The 27,651-nt window shown below is 35.5% G+C and overlaps 1 long non-coding RNA gene and 1 pseudogene across 2 annotated transcripts; one reads left to right on the top strand and one right to left on the bottom strand.

Annotated features, from left to right (window-relative positions):
- Positions 1 to 1,669: 1,669 nt before the first annotated feature.
- On the bottom strand, positions 1,670 to 26,555 carry LOC114311493 (mitogen-activated protein kinase 9-like; annotated as a pseudogene). Its single transcript, XR_014343977.1, has 11 exons — positions 25,999 to 26,555; positions 21,856 to 22,264; positions 21,639 to 21,766; positions 21,403 to 21,462; positions 17,938 to 18,087; positions 17,638 to 17,793; positions 17,238 to 17,375; positions 17,072 to 17,145; positions 2,449 to 2,550; positions 2,084 to 2,334; positions 1,670 to 2,016 (listed from the first exon to the last, which is right to left on the bottom strand). The product of XR_014343977.1 is annotated as a mitogen-activated protein kinase 9-like (transcript).
- LOC145801995 (uncharacterized) lies at positions 4,267 to 12,315 on the top strand. Its single transcript, XR_014343978.1, has 2 exons — positions 4,267 to 8,929; positions 10,068 to 12,315. It is a non-coding gene; the product is annotated as an uncharacterized LOC145801995 (long non-coding RNA).
- Positions 26,556 to 27,651: the final 1,096 nt, after the last annotated feature.

Here is a 27,651-nt window from a genome sequence, read left to right as displayed (position 1 = left end):
CGAAAGATGTGTTTGTAATTATCCTCAATAAAATAATAACGACAAATAATAAGGAACCAATGATAATAAAGACAAATAATAATAAATAAAAAAAAAAAAAAAAAAAAAAGATATGATAAGATAATATACAACAGTCCTAATTTTTCAAAGAGGAAAGTAATTTTTATATTGGTAAATGCTAAAGCAATTACCAACAGTTCTAATTTTTATACAACAGTTCTAATTTTTCAAAGAGGAAAGTAATTTTTATATTGGTAAATGCTAAAGTAATTTTACAACAGTTCTCGCATATTGATAATTTTTACAAATGGTTTAACACGAAGTATGTTTTGACAAAATTTGGAATTGGGAAAATTAGTGGGAGGTGGCCGAGAAAATTATCAATATGCGAGAATATTTTGGAAGTGCAACCCAGAAAAGAGTTGCACCCCCATAATTTTATGTACATTTTTTGTCAAATAAATTCAATTGTAATTCTTCCTACTGTATCAATGCATTGTTTGAAGAGAAAATTACAAATCAGTGTTAATTTGAAAAAATAATTACTAATTCACGAAAAAATTTAAAATTTTAATTATTAAATATTTTATAAAATTTATCACTGATTTGTAATTATCTTTTATAAATACTATCGAAGTGATATTTCCCCTTGCTCTAATGGACCTACCAAATCTAACTTACCCACAGTATAAAACCTTTTTTTTTTTTTTTTTTTCCCTAAAAAAAAAAAAAAAAAAAAAAAAACCTTTTTTTGCCCTTTTGGGTCTCAAACATGGTTTTAATTTGTTTTGCTATTTTAATCATTATGTATTACCGAGGTTGAAGGGCATCAAAGCGAAGGATTTTCTCCGACCTAAAAATTATATAAAGTTTTACAAACTTACATAAATAATCTCATGAAAATCCATAAATCAAACACAAATTCATGTAAATCTTTAGTTTTCACAAACTCACGCAAATTTATATTTCACTTACCCATTTTTGTAAGATCATTTATGTAAATTCATAAAAATTTACGTAATTTTATGGTAGACTTGCATACGATATGCATTGCATACTGGAACATTCCCCTCCTTCCAAATAAAACTATAAATTGTTCATATACCAACTTTTCAACAAAATCTATAGTTTGGAAATCAACTTCTAAGCCAAACTAATATTAGATTTTCATTCAAAATTTGATTTCTAAACTATGTAGTTTTACTCAAAAGTTGATATCCAAACTAAAAAAATATATGAAATGAATCTGTGGAAATAAAAATTTCTCCCAAACAAAAATTGCAATGATAAAAACCATCGCACTCAATACTTGTTCCAACTTAATAAAAATAATAATAATAAATAAAGGTCAGATGCAACATTCTTCCCCTATCAAATGATGCAGCCAGCAGCCAGTGCTATGATCTACTAGTTCTCTATATGGTTGGCTTACATGATGTCACCAATCAATACCAAGCCCTCAAGTTCCAAATAGGTAGGTGTGGAATTCACGTCGACTCTAACCTGCCGAGACATGATCCCACCCACCTCCATTCAAAACTTGTTTGTGACTGTAGCACCAAATAGCTTACTTCAGATGTACAATACAAAGAATGCTCGACTTTCATTTTATGCCCCAAAATATCATGATATCCAACAGAGATACAGAACAGAAGTAATGACGACAAACTAAAATAAACCTCTTGCTTCATCATGATTCATTGTGAAACTGTTGCATAAAAGCACTAGGAAGTCAACAGATCTAAGGACTTGAAACCAAATCATAATAGTAGCTACAAATTCAGTATGAAACAAAAATGTAAATGTTGAAACACAGAATTAATACAACAATGTCTACACTACATATCCAATTTTTCCTATATAATAATAATAATAATAATAAAAGACAAAGAAGAAGAAAAAAAAGTTGCAGCCATCCATAGTTCACCCAACTGTAGTATACTATAGAGTATGCAATGCTGCCCAGTTCTCTGACTATCCACTTACCACGTTTCCATTTTGCTCTGTAACTGTTTCCTGCAGTACATTACAGACGTAGATAAGAATGAAAGTGTTTCAGTTCTCTAAATCACTAATTACTTACCTCAAAGTCTCTCCCTTTTAAGCCGACACATTTGGAAGCACTAATGCTAGAACAGGTCACGACCACTATAATTTTGTTTTTTAGGGCCATTCTGCATAGCTACTACAGCCTTTTCAGCATTTTCAGGTTTGTTGCTCCTCCGTGATCTTGTGGGGCTTTGAAAGGATGTACGAGCAATATAGTCTGTAGCACGCTTTCCAAACTCGCTGTCTTCATCAGAAGACTCATCTTTGGGTGCACAGACCCGCTCTCTGTTGAAAAAAAAAAAAAAAAAAAAAACATTAATAGGTATTAAAAAAAACACTTGATAACAAAATAGTATCATCAGTCTGAAGAGTGCTGACATATTTTGTGTAACACTATACCTAGGCAAAGAGGTATATTGTCTTCGAAGAGGAGTGCTTCTTTCTCCTTTACCATAGTGCTCCTCGAGATTGGTAAATTGTTGCTTAAATCGATCAATTCCACTGAAATGGCATTAGAGTTAGAGTTTCTTCCATCACAATCCGATATGCATGTACAAAAGAAATTAACTGTTGCTCAGGTGGATAAAAACTAAAACGCTGATTGTAGTGAAAGAAACAGCAGGTTTTTACCAGAAGCGAGTAATTTTCAAACAATTTTTCCAAACCCAAGTAGTTTTCAACGCATTTCTCAAATCTAGGTACTGCGTGAAATCACAAACCTGGGTTGAAATCGCATTATCGACCTACAATTTCATCTAGAGTGAACATCTCACCGATTTGATACTTCAATGAAGTCTTAGGTTTAACTTCCAATGTTCTGTTTAGTGAAATCACAAGTTGAAATTGCAATTTTTATTTTTCATTTTTTTGTTCCAGCAACTTGTGATTTTGTCTTGGTGAACTAACATTTAAATCTTAATGCAGGCAAGGCATATCTCGTTGAATCAGTTTTTTTCGCCACATTGCGTATAACGGGAATCGAACCCCCTCTGCAGCTGGCGGGCGGGCAGATTGAGAATGTCCTACTTCGATCCAGCAACTTGTTAGGAGTAGGTTTTAGCTTCATCCCCGTATTTTTTCGCATACATGGGTTCGGTCCTCCAAGGCCTGTTAGAGCTCTCTTCAACCTGCTCATGGCTAGATCGATCGGTTTCAGGTCAAATAGGAAGAACTAGAAGCCTTGTCCCCCCTCAACTATAAAAAAGATACAAATACCATGGACTCTGGCATAAGGGCCTTCGTCCCCGTGCAATTCAGCTCTTCTGTAGCGGTAAGGAACCAACACTAGATTCTGGCTCTGAGGCGGAATTGGCATCGTGCTGCCATCATTACAGGGAAGGAAAGGACCTCGGTCGGTTCCAAGTGCCATCTGCTTAATGGGAAAAATCCGCTGAGACAAAAGCATTAGCAGAGGCAGAATCAGCTGCATCAGCAAGCGAATGCCTTTCTTAGAATGGTTCGGAAACCCAGTGAGAATCACCTTCTTACCCCGAATCCTAAGATCCAGGGAGGTTGGCTAGAAAGAGAATTTCCAAATCTAAAGAAGAGGCTGAAGCATAACAAAGGCTGAGAAAGCCAATAGCGGGACTTTTAAGCCACATCACGCTTTTCCAGGTACCGATCAAAAACTGTTTGTTTTTCGTTAAGAGACTTTTTTTTTCCGATTCAAACTTCAATCTTGAAAAAACCATTGTTCAACTCTTTGACAACATGAAAAAACCAATAGCTCTGCCTTCCCTCTCTATCTATCTAAGGGATGGAAGGGCAGAGTCACATGTTTAAGATATGCTTTCACAAAGTAGAGTGTTCGGGAATTTTATTTAAAAACTACCTGGGTTTGGTAAAAAAATAGATATAACTTATAAACAAACCCAAGAAACATGCAACTTCATGACATGGAAGCAGAACTGTAAAAGCTAATGACCACTGTCCTAGTTGTGCGCACACAAGCAACCACATCTGATGCAGAGTACAAGAAGCTCAAAGAATGCTAAATTCAGAGAAGTGATGATACTTGGACATTGGCAGGATTTCATAGATAAACTGATAAATATCTTCTATAATTATGTTTCTAGTATTCTTAGAATCTTAATTTGTTATTATTTTTATGTTTTTTAGGATTTTAAAGGTTAGGGTATTTTGGTAATTTTATATTTACTGACATGGGTTACATGGGTTGCCCATGGGTTGTCTTGTGGGTCAAGTTATTTAATTGAGTTTTATTTATGTTTCTTTTTTGGTCTAAATTAGTTTTGGAAGTCTAAGATATTATAGTAGTTTCCTTTTTTTATTCTAGTTGGTTTACAAAGTCTCTAAAGTTTATATAAAACCATGTAATGCCTCTAATTCAATAGAGTTGATAGTTTATAAAAAGTGAGAACTTTGAAACTTCTTTAGGGTTTGTGTGATGCAACCCAACCCTAGACGTGATGCCTAAGGAATTCTAGGAGTGATTCCTAGTTTTCTTCATTTTTCTCTTTTCCTGTTGCCTCTATTCACAGATTACTACTTCCAGCCCATAGACAGTCTTTCTTCTGTCACAAATTCTTGTTTCCTTACGCCCAAACCATTCATAACCAAACCCTAACCACCCCTAGCTTTATTTCACTAAACATAACCCTAAGTTAGCTTAAAATTTGCTTCAAACCTGTGTGTACGGCATCAGTTTGGTATCAAAGCTGAAGGTTTCGCCATGATATTTTCACATTGTGGGAGATCCAAACAAGTGGATTGACTTGAGAAGAAGGTAAAACGCTTCTTAGAGAAAATATTCATCCGAAGGATCTTCAAGATGCTTTCTTGATCAATTGTATGCTCTTAAGCAAGGTGATATATGTGATTGATTATGCAAGAAAATACAAGGAATTATTTATCAAATCTTGAGTGGTAGAAAGTGAATGGATGATTATTACTCATTTCAAAAGTGGGTTGAGATCTATAATTAAAGAAGAGATGTCTCGTGCATATTTGGAGGATCTCGAAGATGTTATTGAAACGGCTATGCAATTTGAGTTTTCATAAAATTTAGGGAGAAATCTATAGTTTTGAAGCCTACTACAAAAGGAGGATTGCTATAGCAACCACAAAATTGTGTAAGACATGCATCACAAGTAGCACCAATATAAAAAAATTATTGTCAAAGATGCGCAACTGAAGTCAAAAGCAAAAGAAAACAATTAGATTTTGCCCAAAACGAAAGATGACCAGATTTTGAAGGATAACAAGACACTTATTGATGATCCAAAAGCACCTCAAGAATATCTAGTTATTACTCAAGTAAAGGCTAGAATCCAAAGCGAGGAATTAGATGCTATGGAAGCTGTAGGGACTGAAGAATTGACACAACCAGCTGCTAGTGCTGAGCAAAATATGGCTTTACAAGTCACCAATTTGCTGCCTAAATTCTCTCCAATAGAACCAAACAAGAATAAAATGCATGGAATGAATTTTGCAGTCCAAGATTTGGATTAATTCAAGAATGTTTCAATTCATTCTATTGATTTTGTCATTCCCTACATATTTAGTATCATGAAGGACAAGATCAATTTCTCAAAATTTTTGTTCCTATCTCCAACAAATAAAAGGTGGCAACAACTTAAAGATTTTAACATGAAGCTATGGATGCAATTTCAAAACTTGTGGATGCTTATACTTCAACACTTCAAAATTTGAGGTTGAGTTTTTTCCAACCAAGGGAGAATGATGCAGAGTATAAGAAGCTCAAAGAAGGCTAAATTCAGAGAAGTGATGATATTTGGACATTGGCATGATTTCATAGAGAAACTGATAGAAATCTTCTATAATTATATTTCTAGTATTATTAGAATCTTATTTTATTATTGTTTTATGTTTTCTAGGATTTTTTAAGTTAGGGGTATTTTGATAATTTTATATTTACTAACATGGGTTATATGGGTCCCCCATGGGTTGTCTTGTGGGTCAAGTTATTTAATCGAGTTTTATTTATGTTTTTTTTTTTAATCTTAAATTAGTTTTGGAAGTCTAAAATATTATAGTAGTTTCCTTTTTTGATTCCAGTTGGTTTATGAAGTCTCTAAAGTCTATATAAAGCCATGTAATGCCTCTAATTTAATAGAGTTAATATTTTATAAAAAAGTTGAGCGCTTTGAGGCTTCTTTAGGGTTTGTGTGATGCAACCCAACCTTAAGTGTGATGCCTAAGGGATTCTAGGAGTGATTCCTAGTTTTCTTCATTTTTTTCTCTTTTCCTATTGCCTCTGTTCACAAATTACTACTTCCAGCCCATTGACGGTCTTTCTTCTGTCACAAATTCTTGTTTCCTTAAGCCCAAACCATTCATAACCAAACCCTAACCACCCCTAGCTGTATTTCACTAAACATAACCCTAAGTTAGCTTAAAACTTGCTTCAAACCTGCGTGTGCTGCATCAACATCATTTGAACTACAGGCTGAAAGGGAAGAAGATTTTTTTTTTTTTTTCAGGTCTCAAACTTGGTTTTAATCTATTTTTCCTCCTGTAGCAACAAGAACAGTGCCATTTAAAGACAACTACTCAGTGTGTTTGAATCATGAATGGATTACCCAGGTTTAATAGAATCAATCAAGTAACAAATAATGCATGACATGTGTAATATATCTTTTACATAGAAAAAAACTAGTGGTAGCATACAAAATTTTGAATTGAAATACAATTTTTAGTATATACATTATAATTTATAAACCATCTAGTTTCATCTTGTAATCTACAAGAGAACTACATTGGTGTTATATTCTCCTAGGGCAAGATAATCGTCTCTGCACAAGATAGTGTAAAAAAAAATCGCAGTACAGAATTTTCTACATTTTTTGCCTAGCTATATAAAGTTGGTTAGTGGATAGTAATAGGTGGGCAGCGGTTTATTCGAACCGTTCAAACCGCCTAACCCACCCAACCTACATATAAATGGGCGGTTTCGCAAACATAATGCAGGCGGATGCGGTTTGAAATATGACAAATTTGCGGGTCACAAGTTAAACCTGCAACCCGCAAAAACCACCCGCACTTTAATTATTATTATTATTATTATTATTATTTTCATATACCAACTTTGTAACTTTAACATGAGCCCCATTATGTTCTCTATGACACTAGCATCCTTATTTTTAAGTATTTCTCAACTTTCTTAATGTCGTAGAATTATCAAGTCCTAAACTTGGTTTCTTATATGATTTCCATTGATGACTCATCCACTTTTTCCTAATAAAATTTTCCTTCTAGTGGTCGATGGAGTTTCTATTTTGATTATTGATTACTGAATTGGCAATTCTAATTGAGTACAGCCTTTAATGCATTGATATATATTTTTTAATGCATTGATATATATTTTTTTCATGGCAAAAATGCTAGTGTAGGGTCTCTTTGTTTTTGGTACTTTCATTTAATGCATTGACATTCAATTTTTATTTGTAAACTCATCAAAAAAATTGTTGTCAAATGATCACAAATATATAAAATGAATCTGATGCCTAAATTCGATGGGAAAAAAAAAAACTCAAAAATTAATTTTTAAAGAAAAAAGTGTAAACCGCAAACCGCCCGCAACCGCCCGCACATTTGCAAACCCTATCCGCACAAACCGCAAACCGCACTGCGGGCGGTTGCGGGTTGACTTTTTCAAAAACCGCATAGATGCGGGGGTCAAAACTAAACCGCAAACTACACAAAACCAATCTGCGAGCACCCCAGTATTGTCAAATTTCAACCATAATCAGTAAACACTCATAGCTATTTGTAACTGAAAATTCTTAATAAACATTAACATCTAGATAAGAAGCAATATGGTATCTTAGGAGAAAGAACTCCATGAGAATTCCTCAGAATTTTTTACTTCACTTTTCATTAACTGGAAGCAATAATTCTGGGAGTAGTTATATAATGTTTTTAGGGTTGATTACAGGGACCTCCACTGAGATTTCTAATGATTACAAAGACCTCCCTTGAGGTTCTAGAAATTACACCGACCTCCCTTGTCAGAATTGTCTATTAACAGCCACAGATGGAATAAGTGATTTTACATTTTCACCCTTGTACATGTAGCCAAGCAACCCCAATTCAAATCTCATCCCATTACTTATTTTTGCAACTAAGCATACCCTTTTCCCCTTCCTCTCTCTCTCTCTCTCTCTCTCTCTCTCTCTCTAAAACCACCCTTGACATAAAGACAGCCAATGATGCCTGATCAGCTCCCATAACCACACCACCAACCCCACAGATCACAGCCCTACTAATGGAAAACAGGGAGGAAAGGGGAGTGAGGGAAACTAAAGTGGCAAAGACCCAGACTATGCAGATGCCATGGTGGGTGATCTTCAGACAGTGTTGGCAGAGAGAACAATGGCGATGAAGAAGCAACCTAGTGGATGGATGGTGTGCCTGGTAACAACACCACCTACCCCCTTCGACAGCCAACACCTTTTCCTGTTGGAGTCAAAATCCGACCCAAAACCCAACAGATCTGCAACCCATGTGATGGACTTGCAATGAGTAGATTTGCAGGTAAATGTGGATTTGAGGCGGCAGTGGTGGGTTATAGGCACACATATATTTTATGTTGTGCATACAGATAAAATGTATTTTAATTGACTAAATCTGCGCACACAAACATAATGACCAGTTCTGCGGTGATCAGTTTGCTGGATTTAGCAAATGGATTGGCGTGTCTTGGTAAAATGTATATTGTGTATATATGTAATCTTAAATTGCAAACTCCACTTTGTCTAGTTGCTTTAATTGGAATCAATGGAAAATGGAATGATTGTTTCCACGATTATAGTGGGGGTTATTTGGTGGACATGGCTGCGAAGGGGTTTGGTGATAGGTGAGAATTGAGTGGCAGTGGATGATAGGTGTGGCGGAGGAGGTTGTAAACTATGAAGCATGGACACGCCAAAATGGAAGCCGTGGCGGTGTCGGATACGGGGACACGCCGGGGACACGGGGACACGCCGGGGACACGTACGGGACACGGCATCTGGCGTGTCCCCTTAATTTAATTAATTTTTTTTGCGAGGGACACGGCGGAGACACGGCAGAGACGCGTGTCCAAATCTGGACACGCCATGGGACACGGGAGAAGAGTAAATGAAAGAGAAAGTGAGTACAAACCTGGTCGGCGACTTCTCAGCCTTCGATCTCGAGCCAATCGACCTCCATCCAGTCCATTTCGACGATCCAGTGCACTTCAACTCAGAGCTTCTCTCTCGCCTTCGGCTTCGCATTTGCAGAGCTCTCTTTCTCTCGCCTTCTCTCTCTCTCCCTCCCTTGCGATCGCGATCGCTTCTGTCTCCCTCTCTCTCGCTGATCGCGATCGCGCAATCGCTGGGCTCCTTCTCTCTCGCTGATCACGATCGGTGGTCTGGTCCCCCTCTCTCTCGCTTTTGTTTCTGTCTCCCTCTCTCTTCTGTCTCCCCCGTCTTTATCCATATAGTAGTATAATATATGTATAATAACTATTATTATATTATAATAACAATAACTATTATTATTATTATATATTATAACTAATAACTATTATAATTATTATATTATAATAACAATAACTATTATAATAACTATTATTATTATTATATATTATAACTAATAACTATTATAATTATATATTATATAATAGTTATTATATAACATAAATATACTTAGAAGATAATATATAATACAATGGTTATATATTATATAATAGTTATTATATAACATAAATATACTTATAAGATAATATATAATACATATTATAAAATAATATATACTTATTAATAAATAAATAAAATAAATAAATAAATACATATGTAAAATAAAATAAAAAAATTAATTAGAACACATTATTTAAAAAATATAATAAATAAATAAAATAATTAATGTGCATTAAAATAAAAATAATTATAAAAAAATTAAAAAATTTGCCGTGTCCCCTGCCGTGTCCGTGTCCCCATTTTTTAGAAATTGCCGTGTCCCGTATCCGTGTCCGTGTCCGTATGCGTGTCCGTATCCGTGTCCGTGCTTCATAGGTTGTAAAGAGTGGTTATGGTGGTGGTTAGCCGGTGGCAATCAGTAATGGAGAGAATAAAAAGTGGAAAGAGACAGAAGGGAGGGGAAAGAGATGAAGAGGCGTTTGGTTGTGGAGAGGTGGAGGGCGTGTTTGGTTGTGAAGGTGTGTTTAATTACAATAACTAATAGATAGGATAGGAGTGCTTGGTTAAGGGTAGTCTTGGAATTTAAATACTAAAAAATGCTGACATCACAATTTTCTGTTAATTATCTAACAGGGACATAGTGGAAGGGAGGTCTATGTATATTGTTAGGTTAAGTAAGGGAGGTCAGTGTAATTTCAAAAACCTCAAGGGAGGTCTTTGTAATTAATCCATGTTTTTATGACCCTTAAGTTGAGGTGTACAATAGCAATAAACACACTACATGCATGAGATTTGGTCTCTTTCTGAGAACAAGAAAACACATGGTGGCGCCAGCTATGTTCATTGCAAGATAGCAGCTGCAAATGAGAACTTCCCAAGCATATATAAGAATGAATAAGAATGTGTATAAAATGTATGGCAGGGAGTCACATATGAGAATTTTGAATGCATTCCAGACAAGTGGAATATGAATGATTTAAGAACAATAATTATAGGGTTAATTACACAGACCTCTCCTGACATATCTGACAATTACATAGACCTTCTGATTTCTGAAATTGCATTGCCCTCCGTCAGAGTTGTCAATAGACTGTAAGTTACGAAAATTATAAGTTCACTATTTTTCCCTCCTACAAAATTTTAATTTCCATTATTTCTTTATTAATTTTCCTATCATCCAAAATACCCAACCAATCTTAACTTGTACCTATCATTCCCTATCCCATTATCCAAACAAACTAAACCACCTCCAGCCCCCATTCCCCTCCTCCATCCCAATGCCTCCTCCACCCCCCACGTTCACTTGGCCCATCACCAGCCACTTCACCGCACCTCCTCCATTCACCGCCCAACACCATTCTCAGCACCATCTCACACACCTATTTTCTGGATAATTGATCATCAGAGGGAGGTTCAGAGGGCAGAGGGCAGCAGGAGATGACGATGGTGACATTGTTTGGTTGTTGGACGACCCGTCATTTGTAAACTGTAAAATCTAGCACACCCCCCACCTCCTAGGCCGTTTTCTCAGCCACCAACAAAAAATAATTTGTTGCAACTACTCAACAATTAAATCCCCCCAAATTACATTCAAATATATATACACATACATGCATATCCCATGGTGACGAAGAAAAAGTGGCGGCTAGAGAGAGGATGAGGAAGATGGATGGGGTGTTTGGCTTCAGCAATGGCGGCCATTGTTCTAGAATGAAATCCATTGATGTTTAGTTCATCAGTTGGACGCTGTATATATATTCATAACCTACGTTACACGGACTCGGCTATAGGTATCGGGTGTGGGTGCGGGTGCGGGTGCGTATGTAGGGGTCGGACACTTAAAAATTAAAAATTGAGAATACGTGGATATGGATCCAAATTTGGATACGGGTACGGGGAAACGTTAAATAGTTAATTTTTTTAAATATATGTATTATATAAAGATGAGTTAAATAGTTATTTTTTAAATATATTTATTATTTTTTATCTTATGTATTATTTTTATTGATAATATTTTTAATTTATTTTTTTACTTTTAATTGACATATATATATTATAAATAAAAAATATATAATAAATAATGAATAACAAATTATGTTAAAATAAATAAATAAATAATGTAATTTATAGATTTTATTAGATTTTTTATTTTTTTTATTATATATGATTTAATTAGATATTATTATATAACAAATTATATGATTTATTATTATACGGTAAACAAGAGACGAGAAGAGAGAGAGAAGAAAGAAATAGATCGAAAACAGGAAGGGAGAGAGAGATAGAATTTATCAATAACAACAGAGAGAACAGATCGGGGAGAGAGAGAAGAAGAAGAGGAGATGGATCGACTGCGAGAGAGAAGGGGAGATCGACAGAGAAGATCGATTGAAAGACGAGATCGAAGAATCGATTGGCGCGAGACAGAGATGAGGTCGATCGAGAGATGAGATCAAGAGTGAAGCATCGATTGGGGTGAGATCGAAGCCTATGACTAGAGAGAAGTCGGCGACCAGGTTCTTGCTCTCTCCTCTTTCCATTCTTCTGTACTTAGGGCTATTTCGTTGCTTCTATATTTAGGGCAAAACATAGCCGTATCCATTTGTAATGAGCCGTATCCCAGTCGTATCCCGCACCCGTACCCGTGTCGTGTCGTGTCGACACGGGTACCTCTGAAATTTCAAAGAGTCCGTGTAACATAGTTCATAACTATATATTATGTGGCACTAAATAAAAATAATAGTATATATATATATATAAGTATTTATTAATGGCAAGAATAGAGACATGAATAGTATATATATATAGTATAATATTAAGTATGAATCCTACTTTGAATTGATTAAATACTAAGTCATTCCCCTTAAGTGACGCGTTGCGCTTGCCTCTGGGAGTTTCGAAAAGTGAGCAAGGGGCGCCACATCAACGCCTGGGTGCAGTGAAAAATGGGTAAAGGTTTCTGCATTTTTCTGGACAAGTGTGAATAAAGAAGCTAGTCCAAGACTGTTTAGGGTAGCCACATGGAATGTAGGAACTTTAACTGATAAGACTATGAAATTGGTAGTTGTCATGATTAGGAAGAGAGTTAGTATAGCTTGCGTACAAGAAACTAAATGAACAACTGAGAAAGTTAGGAAAATAGAGGATACCGGTTTTAAACTATATTATAGTAGCAAGAATAGACACAGAAATGATAGGAATAATAGTTGTCAAGGGCCTTGTAGAAAATATAATTGCGATCATTAGGAAAGGTGATAGCATTATATTAGTTAAACTAATTATTGGAGAAAATATCGTGAACGTTATTAGTGCATCCGCCCTCCAAGTAGGATTAGATGATCAGACTAAAAAGAGATTTTTTGGACCAAATGAATGAGGGATTACAAGAGATATCCGTAGGAGAGGACCTAATTATAGGTGGTAATTTGAGCAGTCCTGTAGGAATAGATAAACTAGGATATGAGAGGGTACATGGTGGGTATGATTTTGGTGATAAAAATGAAGCTAGACAAAGTATTTTAGATTTTGTGTTGGCTTCTGACCTGGTGGTAGCCAATACTATAAGAAGAGAGAAGAGCATTTGATAACCTTTAAGAGTGGGTCAATTAAGAGTCAAATAGATTACTTTCTAGTAAGAAAACTGAACCATCTAAAATGTAGCGACTGTAAGGTAATTCCTGAAGAGAGTCTGACGTCTCAACATAGGATTTTGGTACTAAATTTATACCTTAAAGGTCAATACCAAGCCAGGAAGGATAGTGGGCATCATACAACGAGATGGCGGGATCTAAAAGGGTATAAACTAGAAATATTTAACAATAGAATGGGTAAAGAAGGTACTTGGGACATGGAAGATGATGCTAACACTATGTGAAACTCGATGACCAATTATATGAGGAGAATCTCAAGAGAAGTTCTTGGAGAGTCGAAATGAAAGGGATTCAACTCTAGGGAAACTTGGTGGTGGAGGGAGGAGGTTTAAGCAGTAGTAAAGGTGAAAAAAAAGTGCTTTAAAATTGGCAAAATAATCAGTGTGTTTGGTTTGAGTTTTTTGAATTAAGTTTTTTGAAAACTAAGTTTTTTAGTTTTCGTGTTTTTTTTGTTTTTAGTGAATATTTTTTAAATTTTAAACATTTTTTTACTTTTTAGATGCACCTTACTTAGATGTATCTAAAAAGTAAAAATTTGTGAAAAAATATTGTAAAAAATTAATAAATACATAAAAATACAAAAAATGTACTGAATTCTCGTATTTTTTTTGTATTTTGGGTATTTAGTGAATTTTTAAAAGGTTTTCTTTACAAATTTTTTACTTTTTAGATACATCTAAGTTAGGTATGCCTAAAAATTAAAAAAAAATTGCTTAAAATATTAAAAAAAATCAGTAAAAACAAAAAAACACAGAAAATAAGAAAGTAAAATTTTCTGAAAAGTGTTTTTTGAAAAGTGAAATCAAGCATAGTGAATAGAACTGAGAAAAACCGTAAGAGCTACAGAGTGGCTAATAAGGAGGATAAAAAAGTAGTGAGAGAGACTCAGTTGAAAGCCTCAAATGACCTATACACTAAACTAGATAGTAAGGAGGAAGAGAAGAGGATATACAAACTTACTAAGATAAGAGAGAGGAAAACAAGACTTTAATCAGGTTAAGTGCATCAAGAGTGAGGACTCTAAGATATTAGTGAAGGATAAAGAGATAAATGACAGGTGAAAGAACTATTTTGAGAAATTGTTAAATGAGGAACATGGAGGTAGGTGAAAAGGGAGGAAGTAGACAGTAATAAAGAAAACCAAGACTACAGATTCTATCGTACGATTAGGAACTTTGAAGTAGAGATTGTACTTAAGAAAATGAAATTGAATAAGGCTTTAGGACCTGATGATATTCTTATTGAAACTTGGAAATGTTTATGTAAGAAGGAGGTGGCTTGATTGACTAGGTTATTTAGCAAGATTTTGTTAACTAGGAAAATAGTGAAGGAAGAGTATCTTAGTGCCAATCTATAAGAATAAAGGAGATGTCCAGAACTACAACAACTATAGAGGAATTAAGCTAATGTGTCATATAATGAAAGTATGGAAGAGAGTGATAGAATGTCGATTGCGAGATATAACAGAGGTGTCAGAATATCAATTTTTGTTTATGCCTAGTAAGTCAATTTCAGGAGAGTAATAGAAAAGTATAGAGAAAAGAAAAGAGACATTCATATTGTTTTTATCGATCTTGAGAAAGCATGTAATAGAGTGCCTCGAGATATAATTTGGTAGATGTTAGAGAAGAAATGGGTGATAAAAAGTTACATTGATGTGATTATGGATATGTATGAATGTGTGGTGACCACTATTAGATTGCCGGCGGGAGAAACAAGTGAATTTCTAATTACTGTAGAGTTACACCTAGGATCAACCTTAAATGCTTACCTTTCTGCTTTAGTTATAGATGAGTTGACGAGAAATATTCAGAGTGGTGTGCCATGGTGGATGCTTTTTGCAGATGATATCGTATTAGTGGATGAGACTAGAGAAGGAGTTAACACTAAGTTGGAAACTTGGAGAGAAACACTTAAATCTAAAGGATTTAGGATAAGCAGAACTAAAACAGAGTACATGGACTGTAATTTTAGTAACAGTAACAATGGAAGCAAAGAAGAAGTGAAGATTGAGGACCAGGCATTACCTAAGAGTGAACATTTTCATTATTTAGGACCGATTATCACAATGGCTGGGGAGATTAGAGCGGATGTGGTCTACAGAATTAAGGCGGGGTGACTTAAGTGAAGGAGTACGTTTGGGGTACTACGTGATAAACGAGTATCCTCTAGACAACAAGGGAAGTTCTATAGAATGACTATTAGAATAACGATATTGTATGGGACAGAATGTTGGGCAACTAGGAAACAACATGTAGATAAGATAAGTGTTGCTGAGATGAGGATACTTAGGTGGAATTGTGGCAAGACTAAAAAAGACAGTTAGAAATGAGTATATTCGAGAATGGGTTAGAGTAATACCGATAAAAGATAAGTTGAGGGAGAATAGATTGAGATGGTTTGGTCATATACAACGGAGACCAACAGAGACAATAGTGAAGAGATGCAATACAGTGACGGTAAATGGAAGTGTTAGGGAAAGGAGCAGACCTAGATTGACGTGGGCTAGTGTAGTAAATAGATATATATAAATCTCCTTAATTTGACTAACAATATAGCCTTAGATAGAGTTGAATAGAGAACAATGATTCATATAGCCGACCTCACTTGATGGGACTTAAGACTTGGTTTGGTTTGGTTTGGTTTGGTTTATTAATATACTTATATGGACACTGTATTTATACTCCTATATATAAATATAAGTGTATATAAGTATTTATTAGTATATACAAATATACATGTATATGGGGCCCTATTGGTGGTATTCTACGAAGCATGGGTATTCCAAAAGAAAAATGATTGAAAACCCTAATAACCCCCCCCCCCCCCCCCCAATTGCACCCACAATGATGTGGAATGATAGGTATCAACTTATGATTTGTCATGTACTTAATTATGTGGGCCAATTTTTAGAAGCTAGTGTATCCGTGTCATGTTCGTGTCGGACACCGACACTCTTCTGACACTTCCCGACATATGTTCGACACTAGTCAAAACTTGCCCTATTTTTTAAATTTATTTTTAGACCCAGACACTCTTCGGACACTTGAACGGTCCACATGTCTATCACTTAAAACACACATGAAACTAATTATACATTTAAACAAAATAACTTAAGATACAATGATAAAAAAATAAAATAAAAAATACAAATAAAAAAAAACAATGTATATATAAAACTATATATTTTGTGTGTGTCTCCCACTTGTCATGTCCTATATTATTTTCAAATTGTCATGTTACGTTTCTATGTCCGTACTTATTAGATTATGTCATTTTCTAGTATAAATTATAAAAACTTTTTTTTTTTATGGACATACCGAACTACACCTGCACCGTACTTTTTTTTTGGTTTTGTCATATAGGGATACTAATAACATATGAGTACCCACGCCGCACCCGTGCTTCTTTGGTGGTCATTTATGGAGGAGAGGCAAGGAAGGAGGTGAGGGGAGAGAAGATGGGGTTGTTTGGTTATAGCATATATTGAGGTGGCTTGTTTGTTTGTAAATATATATTAAACTGGGATGTTTAGATGTTAGGAAATATGGGTAATTTTGGTATTTAATTATTAAAATACACTGACTCAAGCAATTTTCGTTACCAACCCTAACAGCTAGATAACGAAAGGGAGGACAATGTAATTTCATAAACCAGAAGGAAGGTCCCTGTAATCGCTAGATACCTCAAGGGAGGTCCATGTAATTAACCCATAATTATATTCCAAACCTTGGATACATGAAGCTAGTTCGATCTACACCATCAAGGTACTCCTGCAGCATCTGTGGATGATATTCCAGAATCTGTTTGGTTCAAATGAAAATAGACCATAAGCTATGGCTGACAAAAAGGATAACACCACAAAAGCAAGGAGGATCATTCATTATTTTCATACCTCTCTATATATTAGCTCTCTTACATCGTCTTTTGTCAGCTTCCTCCTTTCAAACTCAAATTCAAGTTTTGAAATAGGTTGTGCAGATGGTTCATCTTCCACATTTGCCAAACTACTGAAGTATGGATCCGCCAAGGCCTGTAAAGAGAAGAAAACCAGTCATAGAAATATTTAAAGGGCAATAACAGAACAGTGCTTGTCAGAAAAAAATAATTACAAAAAAGTGATAAAGATTATAAATATTAATAATTAAAATCATAAACTTTTTCATTAATGTGTAATAATTTTTTAAACATTACCATTGAATGGTAATTTCCCCATTTTTAAAATTAAAGCTCAAGAGATTTCACCAAAATCAAAAAGATTGTGGTGCTGTATAATAGGTTTTACTGAATCTTACCTCTTCAGCAGATGAACGATCTCTGGGATCAAATGCAAGCAAACGCTCGAGTAAACTAAGAGCCAATGGATCTGCATTAGGGAATTTCTGTGAGAAAGGAACTGGTGGCTTCTTCCTCATGCTATTCAAATATCTTCTAGCCTTTTCATTCCGAATCTGTATATTTGTAAAGAACCAAATTATGAGAAACTAAGAGCACAGAAAAGCTAGAGAATATGCAGAATGCCGAAATTTGGTGCTTAAACATTATGAAAAGTCAAATTTTAGTGTCAAGACAAATGATGGAAAGAGAGAACAAACCCTTGCAATGGATTCACTAGAGGGAGTGCCAAGCAGATCAGTTATGATATCCAATTGGTGCACCACATTCTTTCCAGGAAACAATGGTTTCCCCGTAAGCATTTCTGCAAATATACATCCTATGCTCCAAATATCAACAGCAGGGGTGTACTAGAAACATGTGAAGTTCCAAAAAATCCATTAGTAGAATATTTAAGGATTATGATCCATGAATTTAATATTTAACCTTAAGAATTTAAATTATAAACTACCGGCAGCACAAAAACTAGATGCAGCTTGGATAATGTTGAGACACAAAAGCAAGGATATTATTATATCAATCTATACGCACAGCCAAAGCTATAATAAGGCACAAACCAAGGACAAGATAATCACTGAAATGATTTTCCCTGATCACATTGATACGTAAGAATCACCATTTAATGCAGCTTTAAAATTGTAATTGACTTCAATAAATTTTGTTCAATAAATTTATCATAGGCGAAATAGATAAAAGTATTATTCAATATAAAATAAATTTATCATAGGAGAAATACATATCAGTTAATATTCAATATAATTAAGTAAAAAAGTAATGAAATCTTGTACAACTAGAAGATTTGACATTCAAAACATGTATAGATAAGATTTTTACTTAAGTTCTATGTAACTAGAAAATAAAAAGAGAAAATAGCATTATATACAAAACTTAGAATAAATAAAAATAAAAAAATTAATTGAAAAATAGAAGCATAGAAGTTGTAATGGCCGTAACAGTGCTGTAGCAGCAATGTAACAGCCATTATGGCCTTACCATAATGGTTGCGGCCGTTACGGTTGTGAATTTCTATCATACCGCTATAGCGGCCGTAATAAGTGACGGCAACCACCATAACCATTATGTAAGGTTGCGGCCACATTTTAAAATCTTAAGTACATCTAAAAAGCCAATAAAAGAAATTCCAACCTCATCCCTTAAACTTAATTTGCTTATCCTAAAAGAAAACTTCAAACCTATGAAGCATGGGTACTTCGAAAAACATGTCGTACCCGTACCGGATACTTACCGCCGTATGGTACTTCATATGGTACTTCTACATATGTATTGGGTACACAAAACCCATATCCAAAAATTTTCTTCTTAAATTTTTGACATACCCAGACGTACCTAATATATACCCAAGCCATACCATACCTCAGTTGAAACAATATATTCTTCTACTACAGAGGTAAAATTCATTTCACTAGACTTCTTTTTATTTTTAGTTTTGTGCTTAGCATGATTTTAAAATTAAGCTATAATTTGCAAGTTATGTAATATATAGCCATTTAATTTTGATTTATACTTTTAACTTTGGCATTAAATGTTTATTGTAAGTTGGATCTTAACAAATTAAACCACGTAATCAATTTTTGCATTACTCTAAATTAGAAATAAATATTTTTTTACAAACATACCAAGCCGTACCCGCACCCGTATCCTTATCCTACTTTTTTTGGATTTTACTGTATCGACATACATATGTTGTATCATACCCGTACTCGTGCTTCATAGCTTCAAACCCATTCCCGACGAAGATTTCAAAAACTTCAACTTTACATTCAGGAATTTACCTCTTCCACATTTTTCTATTCATTTCTTGCCAAAGACCTCTCTCTCTCTCTCTCTCTCTCTCTCTCTCTCTCTCTCTCAAGGCGCGCGCACACACACACACACAAAAGATGAATTCCAGCCCTAAGCCATCTAATGGGAAACAAATCAAATAATGGTCGAGAAATGCATAAATAGAGAAAAAGAAATCCGATGCACCCCCCTCCATCCTAAGATGAATATACAAATAGCCCGTCATGTCCACAATCATCAATTCCCAAGACAACTTCACCATTAAAGTGTTTGGAAAGAAAACATGACACAATCAAATACTGGTCACGAAAACTTCAGGTTAACAAAACATTATAATGCTTCTCACACACCAGTGATACAATAATATTCATCAGCCACACTTTCAGAGAGAATATTCCAATTGCACATATAAAAATAAAACCTCTAATTTTAGATTCAGCTCCTCTCTGCAACATAAGAGCTATCAAGAATTGTGGTACTAATTAATCATTGCTTGAAATCATTTCTCACAACAAATAGGGCGTAGAACTACGTTGGACTAATACAACCAAGAGGACTAAGAGCTAATCATGAGCCAGATACCAAATATCTGCATTCAATTCCCGTGGTAAGGTGATCACTGATTGATCAGAAGTCCAAGAAAGTATGTTTTACATGGAAGGCTTGAGATGAACCAACACTTGGGCAACTGTCTCAAGACAGCACTGTGGAGCAGCTATGGTAAGAAATTTGAAGTCAAAATAATGTCAGGAACATTCCACAGTAAAGTTCAAGAATCATCGAACTAGGGGGCAAAGAACACTAAACTTTGGGGTGGTTGAAATTGTATTGCTATTGTTTGATAATTTATAATAATTTTGAGAGCTATAGAACAGAACTCACGAATTCTTCACAATATTCATTCAGCAATTCAAAATACTTCCATAATGGCATCTATTCCATGAAATGCATTTATATATTTTACATCACATCAACAACAGTTGTTAATTCTTCCCAAATCAGTTTTAGAAAGCTAATATGATTCTATCCACAACCAAAAGATGTACCAAGTTCAGAACATGCTCTAATTGTATCGGTTGCTCTGAGTGTGGCTCAGACAACCAGCCACTGGACCAGAGAATAAACTGAGGCAAAAACAAAATAGGTTCTGTTCAACTCTGCTGGAATAGTTTTAACAAAAACAAGCACACCTGCAGGACACAGGGTTCGAACAAACCTTTATGCAATGGCTCAGATTATTGAAGCCAGATTGTGTAACCTAATAAAAACAGAAGTAACTATGTTACTTGTGTTGAGAATATATCATAAATAATAAAGTGGGTGGTCAACAATCTAATATGGAGTCCCAGTTGGGTGCTAGGTGGTCTCTAGTGGGTCAAGTCTTCGCCCAAAGTCTAATCTCTCGCCTCTCATCTCTCTGTGACCTCCACATGCTATCTGGCCTGCATATGTGGGGAGTGTTCAACAGTGGCCCTTGGCACTCAACAGATTAATGGGTTGCCCAACCACTGCAACATAGAGCAGTGCAGATTGCATTCAAAGGAGGAATGATATGTCAAAATCAAGCATGTGGTTGCCTTAATTGGTTGACTACGTGAGAAAATCGAAGACACCTAACAATAGAGACATACATTAACAGAGAGGGGAATGGAAAAAAGAAAAAGGAAAGTTGTTAATATTTAGAGTAAAGAATGTCAGTAGACTATGAAACAAACATACAAACACTGAATTAAGAACGCATATAACCAAGTGTAATATCAAGACTTAACTCGTAAAATATATCACAAAGAAGACTAAGAATAAAGGTCAATGTCAGGTGACAGAAACACAGGCAGGCCTGAATGTACATGAGACATACTTACTTTGGAGAAAAAGGAACCACAAAGTTCAGGAGCACGATACCATCGAGTTGCCACATAATCCTTGAAGTCAGATAAAACCAGAAAAATTAGTAAGTCGTTAAATATGTAAACTTAATAAAGTTGCGCAACTCAACAACATATTGAGGCAAAAAACTGATGTAATTCAAATTTCAAAGACTAAAACTGTTACAATAGCATCAACCCTCATAATTTTTTAGCACAAGAAAGAGACATACGGTCCAAAATATAGTTGATGGAGCATCGCTAAACGAAACACGAGCAAGCCCAAAATCACAAATCTTCAATTTGCAGTCTGCATTTGCCAAGATATTTTTTGGCTTTAAATCTCGATGGAAAACATTTGCTGCAAGAATCAGAAAAGAGTAATATATTTCATCAAGTTTATAAATGCCCACGGATGTGATATAAAATCACAATAGAGAAAAAGTTAACCTGTATGTATATACTTCAGAGCCCGAAGAAGCTGGTGTAAGAAGAACTGAAAATGTTCAGGTGTAAGATCATCATTTGCTTTGATTACCTCATCAAGGTCAGATTCCATCAACTCAAAAACAACATATATATCTTTAAATTCTCTCCGGGATGGAGGAAGCATTATATGCTTTATTTCTACAATATCTGGATGTCGAAGCAGTCGCAGGAGCTTGATTTCTCTAAGAATGCGAATGGCATCAGAAACATGTTCAAAAACATTGTTCATTTTTTTTATAGCTACCCTTTCTCCAGTATGAGTATCAACTGCAGCTGCAACAACGCCGTAACTCCCCTTGCCAACAAACTCTTGGATTTCGTACTGGCTTGCCTCACCATATTCAGTGAAGAATTCTTTGTCAAGCATACTCTGAGTTGGACCAAATTATTATCAGTAACATTAAACACACACACACACACACAGAGAAGCTACAAGCATTAGAAATTGTGCAAAATTGCATAGATGAACTATTTATTCCATTAAGTTTTGTCTTCGCAAGGAAATGGCCACCCCTAGGGATTCCATCTCCAATTTTCGGACTTCTAGTTATATCAAGGGTGACAGTGGATAAGAAACAAAAAATTAATATACACCCTAAATTGCACTGAAAATCTTTTCTTTTCTTTTTTTCACGGTCAAAAGCTTCTCAGTGAACCAGGCAGTAATATTGATGCTATAGGCCTAATAATATCAATGAAAATTATAAAATAATAATAATGAAAACAATAGTTATATGACAATGCAGAAGCCAGTTACATTTGTAAGAGAAGATGGTTACTTCATTAAATGTTTTAAGTGAAATTATTTAACTTCAGTTTACTGATTATGGTGAAAAAAACCACATAGTGGGGTTTCTTCTTATGATTTTACACTTGATTAGGAATACACAAAATGAAAATAGTTAATCCATTCTTAGAATGACTTGAGAATGTAGTATTGAAGACAAGACAATTGCATACCCCGCTAGCCCAAATATCCATCACTCAACTGATTTTCCTAGAAATGTGCAAACCAAAACCAACCTGAAATGTACAATGTCTTTGCATAACCATTAAATTCTCCGAACATTTTTTCTTCTTCCCAACACAATCAAGAGGGTTTCAGCTTGCTGATGTAGCAAAAATTGACGCGTACCATGTAATGTGATATTAACAGGATATGACTCTTAAAATCCTGATGTAGATCTCACTCAGACATCAAAGAAGACTCAAACATGAATATATCTGCAAAATTGTCCCAATTGATTCACTCTAAAGGTCCCATCCTAAGCAGTTGAGCTCCCATGGCTAGAATGACATAAATCATTTTTCCATTCATCTCACTGAAGTTACCCAGGATGAGGCCGGTCCAAACTTAAAAATTAAGAATAACACTTTCATATAACATGGGCACTGGAAAGAAGAATCATGGGAATGGTTTTTAAATGAAGATGATTGGGCTTCACAAGTAAGGTTTCTTCAAGCAAACTTCTTGCAGAAGAGGAACGAACACGAAGGTAGAAATAGTCAACCTGGCAAAAACGTAATGCACAAAATTGAGCTCAAATTGCTAAAATGCCATTATTTTGCTAAAACAATCCCTTGAGTGGTGAAAATATATTGTCCTGCAAATCCATGTAGTGCCCCAACTAGTGTTGTATTGGTTGAAACAATGGGGTCCACTGCTTTTGTATTGGCTTTCAGGAAACGAAGGAACAAGTGGCAATAATTATGAGTGGTGTGAAGCATTGCTCCAAGACCACCAAATAACCTCTCCTTAAGTGGAGTTATTTAAAAAGTGCAGGGGTCAAGAGTCACTTCCATTTTTTAATTAACAATAATATAAAGAACCTCATTAATCATAGTCATCAGTATTCATGAGAAGATGGCAATAGTGGTGATGTTTACATGCAAAATCTAGAAGAGGACAAAGAAACAATAATTGACTAGCCTAACAGCACTTCAAATTGTCCAGTATCATTAAACAGAACATATTCAATAAAATGGTTTTGAAGATTGAAAGAACAACTGCAGTAATTATATATAACCATCAGTAAAAGACTCTTAATTCCATCAGTTAGCATGCTTGTACAGTACATCAATTTTCAAATAAGAAGCATGCTGTACAGAAAAAATGGACGACCAAAAGAACAAATTTATACAAGCAAGTGGATATGAACTTGAACAAACAGTGTCCTTGAAATAGCGATGGGCTTTCTCATGTTTTCCAAGGAACCTTAACGATGTGTTTGGTTGGAGGATTTGAAGAGGGATTTGGAAAGGAAAAGGGAAAAGTTAGGTGAAATGTAAATAAATATTTCACCTAATTTCACACACTTTTTCCCTTTCCCTTTTCAAATCCCTCCTCAAATCCTCAAACCAAACACAGCATCACTGTTGATGATTGCTTAGGCTATGTTTGCTGGATTTGATGAAGGAAATGGAAAGGGAAAGGGAAATAGAAAGAAAAGGAGAAAGAATTGATAAGATTTGAATTTCAAGCTATGTTTGGTTGAGTAGAGAATTAGAGAAAGAAAAGAGCCTGAGCCTCAGTGAACCCAAAAGACAAAAAGTGAAATTGCATTTCCCTCACTTTCTTTTCCCATGTGAAATTATATATATGCATTAGTAAAAGACTCTTAATTCCATCAGTTAGCATGCTTGTACAGTTCATCAATTTTCAAATAAGAAGCATGTCATACAGAAAAATGGATGACCAAAAGAACAACTCTATGCAAGCAAGTGGATATGAACTTGAACAAACAGCGTCCTTGAAATAGCGATAGGCTTTCTCATGTTTTCCAAGGAACCTCAACTGTTGATGATCACTTAGGTTGTGTTTGGTTGGAGGATTTGATGAAGGAAATGGAAAGGGAAAGAGAAAGGGAAATAAAAGAAAAGGAGAAACAATTGATAAGATTCGAATTCCAAGCTGTGTTTGGTTGTGTAGAGAATTAGAGAAAGAAAAAAGCAGAGCCTAAAGTGAACACAAAAGACAAAAAGTGAAATTGCATTTCCCCCTCGCTTTCTTTTCCCTTATGTTTTCCACTATAACCAAACAAAAAGTAGGATTGCATTTCCTTTTCCTTTTCCATTTCTCTTATCAAATCATCCAATCAAACACAGCCTTAATGGCCATACGTAAAAGTTCTACAGGTCAAAAGAACACCAATGAAATCAAAAGGCAAAATAAGAAATCATCATGTATAAGCCACAAAAGGGGAAATGCATACTAATATTTTTGAAGAAACTACAACTTACTAATCAACAACAGAACCAAGTAGTAACAATCTGACAAGGGTAGAGGAAACATTTACTTATAAAAACAAAAAGGATTTAAGGGGAAAAAAAAAACCCACCAACAAATTCAACTAGAAATCATATGATTAATTAGGTTTTAAACTATATCTCGAGAACCTAGTGGAATGAGATCCTATATCGCTAAACCTTCCGGTCCCGGACCCCGTCCCAAACCCCTTGCAACCATTGGATCATGTGTTTGAGATTGCAGCATCTTGAGATTTTAAATGATCCAAATGTTGTGAGTATTTTGGGACAGAGAGATTTGGGACAAAGGATCCTTGGCGGAATCTAGCAAGGGCTTGATCAAATGATGAATAGAAATTTAAGATCCATAGTAGTTATTATAAATGGGTCAAAGAGACACATACACAGCCGATCATCAGTTATTAAAATAAATAAAAAAATTGATGGAAGATTAATTTCATTAGGAAAGTGAATAAATTATCATAGCATAGAATTGAAAAAATGAATTAAGTGAGAAACAAATAAATAACATCAAATCACAAAGAGACCTTGTTGCTCCGCTAAATTGCTCGGGGCACATACACACCCAAGCGCTTTTGGAGATGTGCAGAGCAAAGCAAGAACAATTTATGAATTCATTCAAAGTACAACTTTGAACTCGCACATATATCTATATATATACCGGCAAATTTGAAACTGTCAACAAAATGGGGTTTTTTTTTTTTTTTTTTTTTGACTGACAGGTGGGAAAAGAAAAATGTGAAAAGAAATGTAAGCCAATGATCCAAGTTCTATATGCAATATCTTGAAGTTGAAGTAAAAGACGAAAAGATTGAAAACAGACCTCAAAATGCGTACCTTATCTTATCACCAACGCCGACACTAGAGAGAGAGAGAGAGAGAGAGAGAGAGAGAATGGAAGGAATGTGAAGTAACTGACTTTTTTTGATTATTATTATTGGTACAAAGGAGGCTGAGTAGTAGTGGAGGTGGTGAGTCAGAGATGGGTTGGATGATATTGAATTGAAGTGGATCTGTGATCTTCAAGACCTACTGAACTGTATCTGTGATCTTCAAGTCCTACTGAACTGAGTGGAGAAGAAGAAGAAGAAGAAGAAGAAGAAGAATCGCTGTATGTTGATTTCATTGTCGGTGTGAGAAGCAGACGAAGAAGACAAAGACCTCTCGCTTTGCATTGCACGCTGTCGGGAACGGGTTCGATGTGAGCAGTGAGTAGAGAGGTAAAATAATGGTAATGGTCCACCAATATTGGAATGATGGGAGGATGAATAGTTAGGTGAGCGTGAAATAAGTCATTCAAAAAAGAATAAATGATAGTATATAAATAAATGATAGTATATAAATGGGCAGTATCTCCCTCAAATTCTCAATAATCCATTCCCAATAATCTTCTCTTGGATCTTGGAAAATTGAGTCTTATTTATAGGTTTTTTTTGGTATCAAGAGAACATTAAGTGGTCAAATACAGAGAAGACATATGACTCTAAGGATCACATGAAATATTTTGCCTTAAGCCACCTAAAGGTGCCACGTGTCACTCTGCATATATTATGTACTATCTGTTTAGCACAGATACTTCAGCAAATGCACTTACAACATGAGTGTTTGGCACTGCAACTATTTTTTGAGCCTCAATAAATGCACTTGTGGCAATAGTGTTCGTCGCTGCACTTGCCTTCTCAGTTCAAATCTCAACAAGTGCACTTACAGTGGTAAACCTTCCTACTACACTTACCTTCTCAGTTCTATTTAGTAAGTACATGCATTCTCAAGACTTCATAGCCTGCTATCAGTCATGTTTTCGTGTTCACCTCAGCGAAGCCTCCACTCTTAGCCACTCAACCACAAACTCCTCACTTTTCAGGGCGAAGGCCATAACCAAGCCTGCTATCAGTTATGATGTGCCTTATTACCAAGTCCAACCGAGCTTCATTAGTCCTGCCTATGCGACTAAGACAGGTCATTGACCTGGGTAATGGAAAGGGAGTCCCTTACACTCGGACTACCCTGCTTCCATCTTCACGGGATCATCGCGGTATACTATTATCTCTGGGCCTGCTATCAGCTCCAATCACTAAGCCTTGGGGTCTACTATCAACGCTAAGCATTAGCCTCAACTTGTGGAGGAGATTGCGGTATACTATTATCTCTGGGCCTGCTATCAGCTCCAATCACTAAGCCTTGGGGTCTACTATCAACGCCAAGCATTAGTCTCGACTTGTGGAGGGGAAGTTTCTCCCAAAGGCTGCCATCACCTTGGCGGGATGTTCCCTCCGCAAGTTAGTTGCAGCGGTTGTAGTTGCTGCGGCAGTCATTTCCCGCGGCAAGTTCAAATGGCAATCCCAACAATATTAGGGATGACGGCGTCGACAAAATACCTCAGCAACTTAACCGTTGCAAGTGTTGCCTCTACAACTTAGTTGCTCCGATTTTCTCTTTCCCTCAGCAATTTCAAATGGCGGCGGAACTGACAATACTGAGAATGGCGAC

This window comes from Camellia sinensis, chromosome 11, assembly GCF_055761805.1.
Source record: "Camellia sinensis isolate YWXY chromosome 11, ASM5576180v1, whole genome shotgun sequence".
In the NCBI taxonomy this organism is placed as follows: Eukaryota; Viridiplantae; Streptophyta; class Magnoliopsida; order Ericales; family Theaceae; genus Camellia; species Camellia sinensis.
Note: the sequence above shows the minus strand (reverse complement) of the source record. Positions and strands in the feature narration are given on the sequence as shown.